Source organism: Mauremys mutica, chromosome 18 (assembly GCF_020497125.1).
Source record: "Mauremys mutica isolate MM-2020 ecotype Southern chromosome 18, ASM2049712v1, whole genome shotgun sequence".
NCBI classification, from domain to species: domain Eukaryota; kingdom Metazoa; phylum Chordata; order Testudines; family Geoemydidae; genus Mauremys; species Mauremys mutica.
The window spans coordinates 486,665-496,150 of record NC_059089.1 but is presented as its reverse complement, the minus strand read 5'-3'; the positions used below and the strand labels follow the sequence as shown (position 1 = coordinate 496,150).

General features: G+C 50.8%; 3 non-coding genes across 3 annotated transcripts; 1 reads left to right on the top strand and 2 right to left on the bottom strand.

Annotated features, from left to right (window-relative positions):
* The first annotated feature begins 271 nt into the window (after nucleotides 1-271).
* TRNAI-AAU lies at nucleotides 272-345 on the top strand. The gene has a single exon. It is a non-coding gene; the product is annotated as a tRNA-Ile (tRNA).
* A 2,085-nt stretch (nucleotides 346-2,430) lies between these two features.
* Nucleotides 2,431-2,503, bottom strand: TRNAV-AAC. Its single transcript has one exon. It is a non-coding gene; the product is annotated as a tRNA-Val (tRNA).
* Nucleotides 2,504-6,297: 3,794 nt separating this feature from the next.
* On the bottom strand, nucleotides 6,298-6,379 carry TRNAS-AGA. The gene has a single exon. It is a non-coding gene; the product is annotated as a tRNA-Ser (tRNA).
* Between the last annotated feature and the right edge of the window lie 3,107 nt (nucleotides 6,380-9,486).

The window sequence follows — 9,486 nt, the reverse complement described above, 5'->3', positions numbered from 1 at the left end:
TCCTGGTAGCGTGATGGCTGCAGGCAGTGGAGAACTCTATTTTGGAATCTCTTTGTCGGTGAACATCTGCAGTGTCTGTTTAAAGGTCTCTGGATAGTGATCTTTGGGAAGAGCTGGCTGAAGTGACTTCCTAGTAACCAGGAGATCCTGGCTTGGCCTGCCAGTTCTTCCTTGCAAGTCTTGAGGGAAATGGGGAACGTCTGTAGTTTGGCATTTGCAGGTGTTGTCCTGGACCATCAAATGGAACAGTTGCAAGTACTTTCTTGAGGCAGGCACCATGGCTTAGCTGGCTAAAGTACCTGTCTAATAAACAGGAGATCCTGGGTTCAACTTCCAGTGGTGCCTTGTTCTATGACTTTTGTCTCCTCTGCTCACATTTTCCTGTGTCTTTCCGGGAAACAGAAGAGACCTCCCTAGGTATCCAAGTAATTGCTTGCTAAGGAAAAGGTTTCTTTGGAGAGAAACATTGGAAAGAATCAGATCACAAGCCTGGAGCTGATGAAAAGGCTGCTGTGACAGGCATTAGCATGGTGGTTGCTTCAACTACAATTGCTGCAACACAAGAGCCTGCGCCACACGTCCTTGTGATTCGCTGAGGATATCTGCACACAGATGTCATGTCATCTTCCTTTTGATTGTCACTGATGAAAAATGGAGCCGCTGGGAGAAAAGTCACAGAGGCACCTGCCAGGTAAAGTGGAGGTTAGAGGTGCAGCACCCAGTAGTGCCTTGCCAAATGTGTCCACTCCTCCCACCTTTTGGTCAATTTTTGAGGAAACAGAGAGGACTGCCTCTGCCTTGCAATCCAAATGCTTCCAAAAGAAACCGGTCGTTTTTTCTGACAAGTGTTGGAAGGAGGCACCTAAGAAATGTGGAGACAAGGAAAAGGTCGCCATAACTCAACTTGCATCCATGGCTCTTGAGGCCACAACGCAGTGCACTAAGCACTGTATGACCACAGCTGGGGACAGAAGGGTCTTTTCCAAAGGCATTTTCCACTTGCAGGGTCCTCTCTGTGCGCAGAATTCCTGATAGTTTGATGTCTGCAGGCACTGGAGATCACTATTTTGCCATCTCTCTCACTGTTTCAGTGAACATCTGCTGTGGTTGTTGAAAGTCTGTGATGGGATCTATGGGATGCAACCTGAACAGTGGGACCCCTGAGCTCCCCTCTCACACTATGATGCTGTGAGGAGCTGTGAATCTCTGGCAGATATTGCACTTACACAGACATCCACAGGTAGGGACACATCCAGCTGAGTTACATGAATGCTTCTCCCAGCCACTCATAACACTAATGACAGAGAGCCTCCCGCCAATTTCCCCCAGCTCTGCAGCCTCGCGCCCCTGGATCATACCATCTTGCCTTAATCAGAAGCCTGATCAGTGTGAGTTTATTACGCAGGGTCCACCCCTCCCTCACTGTGAATAGTACATGAACCAGCCTTGTAATGGAGCTGCGATTTCCCAAGAACTTCAAGCAAAATACACCAGTTTAAGTACAGCATAAAACAGATTTATTAACTACAGAAAGATGGAGTTTTAAGGATTATAAGTGGTAGGCATAAAAGAGCAAAGTAAGTTACCATGGAAATTAAAGATAAATTCACAATCTAAACTTTACACCTTATTACACTAGGCCGTAGTTAGGTTATGCACACAGGAAGGCTTAATGCTCGAGCTGCAGTGCATGCTGGGCAGGCTCTAGGCCGGGCTCCCCATGGCAGGAGAGAAGAAGAAGACTTGGCCCCTGGAGGGGCAGTCTGGGGCTTCCTGGATCCCATTTGCTCACAGCCAGTGCCCTGCCCCCATTCCCAAGTCATTAATGGCGCCCCCAGGTCAACTAGAATGGAGCAGCGGTTTTCACTCCACCAAGTCCACTTATGGCTTACAGGCAACTCCCAAACCCACCATGTCGGCCAGAAAGGAGCCCACTCAGCCTCGCCATTGCTGCTTTTCCTTCCCCCCTAGAACCCCGCTTCTCCTGGGCTGCAAGGAGCCATCCCTGGGAAGCCGAGAGGCAGGCACAGGATTCTGCCTCCCAGCATCCAACCGCACCTCCCCCGGCTTTGCAGAACGAATGGTGATGCTCTACTCACCCCACTTAGATGCACCGAGGTGCTTACTTTCTGCCCTGCCTTCCTCAGCTCGACTTTCCTCTTTTGCCCCATTCCTGCCTCACTTCCTCCTTTGGCAAGTCACGCAGAGGAGGCCAGCAGGAAGAGCCGGCCTCCACCGGCCAACCTCCAACAGCAGAGGAGGCCAAGCCACAAGCCTCCAAAAGGTAACACGCCTAACTCCAAGGTGCTTTCTCCACTGCTGTCAGCACCCTCTGTCATGCAGGGGTTGGAGTTATCCCAGGGACAGGCCAATAGGAGAAGGAGGAGGCCTTCCTGAACAGCAAGGGGATCTGGCAAAAGGAAGCCAGCATGTTTCTGCCTGGTTTTGAACCAGGGACCTTTTGCGTGTTAGGCAAACATGATAACCACTACACTACAGAAACTCCATCTGCTTGACTTTTGCTCACCCTCACACAGACCGATGGACAAACCTGGAGAAAGTGGTGGCAGCCCTTCAATAGGTCAGCTGGCAGAGCAGAGGACTGGAGCGGGCACTCAGGAAGTCATCCTTACGTCGCCCTTGTGACTCCAGCTTGAGGGAGAGCTTCTTTTTCTTCCCCTTGCTGACAAAGAGCAAGAGAAGAATGAAAGGTCAGGTGGGCCAACTCGGTGCAGAAGCCCATGCTGCCTTTTTCTGCTGCTTAGCCTGAAATGAGGGACTCGTGGCAGTTAAAGGAACTGCTGCACTTTCAGAAAACATCCCACCCGTGCACAAAGGGGGATAGAAGAGCCTGTTAGTCTAGCATGCTCCCAACTGAACTACTTCAGCAGCTGCTCGGTTTCTTTTTGGCTTCCTGCTTTTCTGTCTGGGATGTTGTTGTCAGCTGTGGCACAGAAAAAGGACGTCATTGCAAGCGGCCCATGAAGACAAGATTCACTCGCCCTATTCCTGCCTTAGTTCCTGGGTTACCTGAAGGCGACAGGGGGCCAGCAGTACCAGGAGGAAGTTGGGCAGCTAGACCCTGGTGGCAAAAGTCCTGCCACCACTTGCCACCCCACTCTCGTCTCCCAGCGTCACATATTGGCCACCAGGGACTTGGGGCCCAGCAGTGCAAATGAAGGCAGTGGACAGAGCCACCCTCGCCTTGAAGCTCCAGCTCATTAAACCACATCTTCAGTCACTGATGACCAATGAGAGACCGACATCACTTGCTATTTTAGCACTTGGAAATGCCATTGGCCAATCTTTGGATCTCTGTAATGTTGCGCTTCAGTTCATGGGGCAAAGGCGAGAGAAGCAACCTTTCAACTAAAGGCCTGGGGTTAACATCCTAACGCTGTCTCCGACTGTAACACTATTTAATACTGGCCCACCCTGTGCTGGTGAGTGCTCCATTGCTAGATGTTAGTACATTTCAGTTACTGTCAAAATTAAAAAGTTTCTATATGCTTAAAGAAAATGCATTTGTTTTATTTGCTTATATATGGCATGAATAAATACAGGTTTACAGAACCTAGCCTGCAAATTTATCATCTTATATGACAGAGAAAATCATGCATCGAAATTGTGCGTCAAAATCATGCACTGAGCTACAAATGCAATAAAAATAAGATATTCAAAATTTTAACATATGGGGGGGGGGCACCGAAGACACGTCTTGCCTGGGAGAGGCACTTGGTCTAGGGGAGGCCCTGTCAGGGAGAACAGGAATTAGTGTCAGATGCCTATTTCCAGGCTGTAATCTGTGGGCGCCCTGCTCTGGGGGAGGGATCGCGGTAGCCCAGACTCAGGGCTGGAACAGGCCCTGGATTGAGGGGGTGGCTGCAGGGTTTGCAGCGCTCTGATGGCTCAGACAATGTGTCTCCCCAAAGCCTCAGATCTGTGTCCCCAGAAGGCTCCTGCGCTGCCTCCGCTCCTTTCACAGTCTATAGCAAGGAGCAGCAGCAAGGGTCAGGGATGAGCCATAGGCACTAGGTGGGTGGCCAAGGCTTCAGGAGCCCAGAGTGTTTGCCTGTCTGGGCATTTTGGCTGAGACCTCAGGGACACATTGTGAGGCAGAATCCCAGGCATCTGTATGGAAGGAGCATAAGGACATAAGGACGTAAGAACGGCCAGACTGGGTCAGACTGGGTCCATCTAGCCCAGTATCCTGTCTTCCCATAGCGGCCAAAGCCAGGTGCCCCAGAGGGAATGAACAGAACAGGGAATCACCAAGTGACCCATCCCCTGTCACCTATTCCCAGCTCCTGGCAAACAGAGACTAGGGACACCATCCCTGCCCATCCTGGCTCAGAGCATGTCCTCCATGAATCGATTTAGCTCTTTTTTTGAACCCTGTTATAGTCTTGGCCTTCACAACCTCCTCTGGCAAGGAGTTCTGCAGGTTGACTGTGCGTTGTGTGAAAAAATACTTCCTTTTGTTTGTTTTAAACGGGCTGCCTATTAATTTCATTTGGTGACCCCTAGTTCTTGTGTTATGAGAAGGAATAAGTAACACTCCTTATTTACTTTCCCCACACCAGTCATGATTTTATAGACCTCTAGCATATTTCCCAATAATCAGCTTTTCTCCAAGCTGAAAAGTCCCCATCTTATTATTCTCTCCTCATATGGCAGACACTCCATACCCGTTTCTGAACCTTTTCCAATTCCAATACATCTTTTTTAAGATGGAGCGACCATATCTGCATGCAGTATTCAAGATATGGGCGTACCATGGATTTATACAGTGGCAATAAGATTTTCTCTCTTATTCTCTATCCCTTTCTTCATGATTCCCAACATTCTGTTCGCTTTTTGCCTGCCACTGCCCATTGAGTGGATGTTTGCAGAGAACTATCCACAGTGACTCCAAGATCTCTCACTTGAGTTGGAACAGCTATTTTACATCCCATCATTTTACATGTAGAGCTGGGATTATGTTTGCCAATGTGCATCACTTTGCATTGATCAACACTGAATTTCATCTGCCGTTTTGTTGCCCTTTCACCCAGTTTTGTGAAATCTCTTTTTAGCTCCTCCCAGGCTGCTTTGGACTTAACTATCCTCTGTAGTTTTGGATCATCCGCAGATTTTGTCACCTCACTGTTTAGCAGATCGTTTATGAATATGTTGACTAGAGCCAGTACAGGCACCACTAGTTACCTGTTTGCATCCTGAAAACTGTCCATTTATTCCTACCCTTTGTTTCCTGGCTTTTAACCAGTTATTGATCCACGTGAGGACCTTCTGGAGGTGAACGTAAGCTGGTACATTCCGGTATGAGGTACTGGCAAGAGCGGGTACGCTGTGCCAGCCCGGCCCGGCTTCCCCAGGGTGGTGATATAAAGGGCCCAGGGCTCCCTGCAGCCTCCCAAGCCCCCCTGGCGGAGTCCCGGGGAGCAAATCACTGCCCTGGAACGCTGCTCTCTCCCGCGCTACCAACACAGAGCAGGGGCGGCGGGAGCTTCCTTACAGTGGGGGGGGGGGTCACTATTGTCTGAACTGTGGCACTCCCATGAAAATCCTTCTCCAAGGACCCCCACTCACACCACCCCTCCCCCCGAGGCCACACCCACAGAATGCCTCTCCCCCCCCAAGACTCCCCCTTTCCCCCCTCCATCATTTGTCCTAACAGCCAGTTAAGAGTGGTGGGGCCACGGCCCTCTAAACCCCCTGTTCCAGCACCCCTGACACAGAGCTCAGCAGCAGCGGGGTGTGTGTGTGCGACAGAGGCAGCTGTGGTGAGCTGAGCCAGTGAGGGAAGCGGGGGCTGATGTTGGGGCTGCCCCCTCCCCCTGCCTCAGGACTGGTTGCTTGCAGCAGCTGTCTGAACATAGAGACAGTGTGCGACACACTCCCTCTCCCCACACACACACTCCCTCTCCCCACACACACACAGTCTCTACCCCGCCACGCACACTGCAGTTGAAAAGCAGCTGGCAATCTAGTAAGATGCCCATGGAATGGTGGGATAGAGAAACCGGCATCATGTGATGCTGTACCAGCCCATGAGGCATTGCAAACCCTTCCCAAAGTACCCTGAAGCCAGTTGCACAGCTACCCACAGTGCACTGCTCTCTGTGGCCATCCAAGATTCTAGCGTGGATGTGCTCTGGTGACACAAGGGGCATAGTGTGGACATGCAGCAGCTGTTTAATTAAAACACTTTAAAGCCGCATTACCCAATAGTGTAGACACAGCTTGAGAGTGAGACAAGACCCAGCTCCCTTGAAACTAAAGAACCACAACTTTTTCCGTAGTTGGCAGGATTTGAACCTGCGCAGGGAGACCCCAATGGATTTCTAGTCCACCGCCTTAACCACTCAGCCACAACTACTTGGTTGAGATGTGTCTCTCACTGCACTCTAGTTCTGTTCTCACTGAGTGATCAATTCCAGTTGTTTCCTCAGACCAGCTCCCTCAGCACACACACTGCCGTGCCCTAGCCTCCAAAAGGTGACACGCCGCACTCCTCTAGGTTCTCCAGCCTGACGCCAAGGTGCTTTCTCCACTGCTGTCAGCACCCTCTGTCATGCAGGGGTTGGAGTTATCCCACGGACAGGCCAATAGGAGAAGGAGGAGGCCTTCCTGAACAGCAAGGGGATCTGGCAAAAGGAAGGCAGCATGTTTCGAACCAGGGACATTTTACATGTTAGGCAAATGCGATAATCACTACACTACAGAAACTCCATCTACTTGGCTGTTGCTCACCCTGGCACAGACTGATGGACAAACCTGGAGAGAGTGGTGACAGCCCTTCAATAGGTCAGCTGGCAGAGCAGAGGACTGGAGCCGGCACTCAAGAAGTCGTCCTTACATCGCCCTTGTGACTCCAGCTTGAGGGAGAGCTTCTTTTTCTTCCCCTTGCTGACAAAGAGCAAGAGAAGAATGAAAGGTCAGGTGGGCCAACTCGGTGCAGAAGCCCATGCTGCCTTTTCCTGCTGCATAGCCTGAAATGAGGGACTCGTGGCAGTTAAAGGAACTGCTGCACTTTCAGAAAACATCCCACCCGTGCACAAAGGGGGATAGAAGAGCCTGTTAGTCTAGCACACTCCCAACTGAACTACTTCAGCAGCTGCTCGGTTTCTTTTTGGCCTCCTGCTTTTCTGTCTGGGATGTTGTTGTCAGCTGTGGCACAGAAAAAGGACGTCATTGTGTGACGAAGTGGGACTGTTCGTACTGGGGGCTGGGTACAGATCCTAAGTATCTAGCAGCAAAAGGCCATGCAACCAAATGCCTGACACTCTGTCTCCTAGCAACGGATGGCCGGGCCCCTCCCTGCAAAGGTGCATCTAAAGGTGTTGGAGACAAAGGGGTCAGGTGACCTCCTGGCCCGGGAAAGAAGCGGAGGAGAGAGGAGGGGCCGGAGGGGGTGGGGCAGACTGGAGTTGGCTGGGGATAGAGGGGAAGCAGGGAGAAAGGGCTCTGATCCCCGAGGGGGGCTGGGAGGCCCCAAAATGGACCTAACCGGGGGGATCCGGTTATCTGTGCCTGCAAGACCTGTGTTGGACTGTGTTCCTGTCGTCTAAATAAACCTTCTGCTTTACTGGCTGGCTGAGAGTCCTGGTGAATCGGCAGGGAGCCCGGGGGTGCAGGGCCTGACTCCCCCACACTCCATGACACATTGCGAGCGGCCCATGAAGACAAGATTCACTTTTTCCTTCCTTGCTCGGCTTTACTTGCTTCCTCGCCCTATTCCTGCCGTAGTTCCTGGGTTACCTGAAAGCGACGGGGGGCCAGCAGTACCAGGAGGAAGTTGGGCAGCTAGACCTTAGTGGCAAAAGTCCTGCCGCCACTTGCCACCCCACTCTCTTCTCCCAGCGTCACATATTGGCCACCAGGGACTTGGGGCCCAGCAGCGCAACGGAAGGCAGTGGACAGAGCCACCCTCGCCTTGAAGCTCCGGCTCATTAAACCACATCTTCAGTCGCTGATGGCCAATGAGAGACCGAGATCGCTTGCTATTTTAGCACTTGGAAATGCCATTGGTCAGTCATTGGATCTCTGTAAAGCTGTTACAGAACAAATGAACAGAGAATCTCAGTGTGACATTCTATACCTTTGGGGGAGCGGCTGTAACCCCCATAATCATTGTGATCTTACATATAGAGCATGACTTGTAAGGTATCAGGGAAAGGATATGATCGGCTGAAAGTCATTTCTCTACCCATAGATGTAGACCATTCATGCATATGAAGTTATGAGAATTGTGCAGTGTGGTTGTCACTGTGCTGTGCGGGGTGGGGGAGTCAGCCAAATATTAGCTCCCCAGTGGCAACAGCAAGGAAAGTAACCAACACCCAGACAGGGTGTCAAACAACCCATCGACAGCGATTGTCCAGCAAGGGAGCTACAATGCAACGACTCACCTGCATGAGGACACCCCAGGGGAATTGCTCAGACTTGCTTGGAGAGACACAGTGATGCTCACCTGACTCTGAAGGGGGGGCGGGGCAAAACCACGAGGGAAGAAAGGACATGATAAAAGGAGAGACATTTGCCAGGCTTTATCTCTTTGCCACCTGCGTCTACAGACACCCCCACACCAAGCAACTGAAGCGCTGATGAAAGGGGAGAGCCTGGCTGAAAAGCCACCAGCCAGCCTGTGGTGAGAAGCATCTGAGTTTGTAAGGGTACTGAAAGGGTTAAGTTCAGCTTAGAATTAAAAGCAATGAGGAGTCCGGTGGCACCTTAAGGACTAACATTTTTATTTGGGCATAAGCGTTTGTGGGTAAAAAGCCCACTTCTTCAGATGCATGGAGTGAAAATTGCAGCTAGAGGCATAAATATATATTGGAACATGAAGTGACGGGTGTTACAGTACAAGGGGAGAACCAGTGTTGAAGGCTAATTCAGTCAGGGTGCATGTGGTCCTCTCCCCATGATTGATGGGGAGGTGTCAATACCAAGAGAGGGAAAATTGCTTTTGTCGTGAGCCAGCTACTCCCAGTCCTTATTGAAGCTCAAATTAATGGTGTTAAGTTTGCAAATCAATTGTAACTCTGCAATTTCTCTTTGAAGTCTGTTTTTGAAGTTTTTTTGAATGGCTACTTTGAATTGTTGGGTGTGAATGTGTAAATGTGCTGTTGACTATACAAGTACCGTATGGTCTTGTGATTTGGATTCCTGGTTTTCACCCAGGCGGCCTGGGTTCAATTCCCAGTGTGGGAACAATGCAGAGCTTTTGCTCAGAGGGGAGGCAGGAAATGAAAGGAATGGGAAGGGATCCTGCCAGCAGGGGAGTTAGACAGTGTTGGGAGGGGACCCCAGAAGTGGGGGTGGGGCAGTGGTCTGGGGGGAGATGAGGGAAGTTGACATTCTGGAGAGCACAGGCCTGGCGTGGGGGGTGGGAAGAGTGAGTGTGTCCCTCTAAACTCACCACCAGCAGACTAGGCAGGCTTCGAAGAATTATGTATTTGTTGGTAAATGTCAATTTGTGTGTAA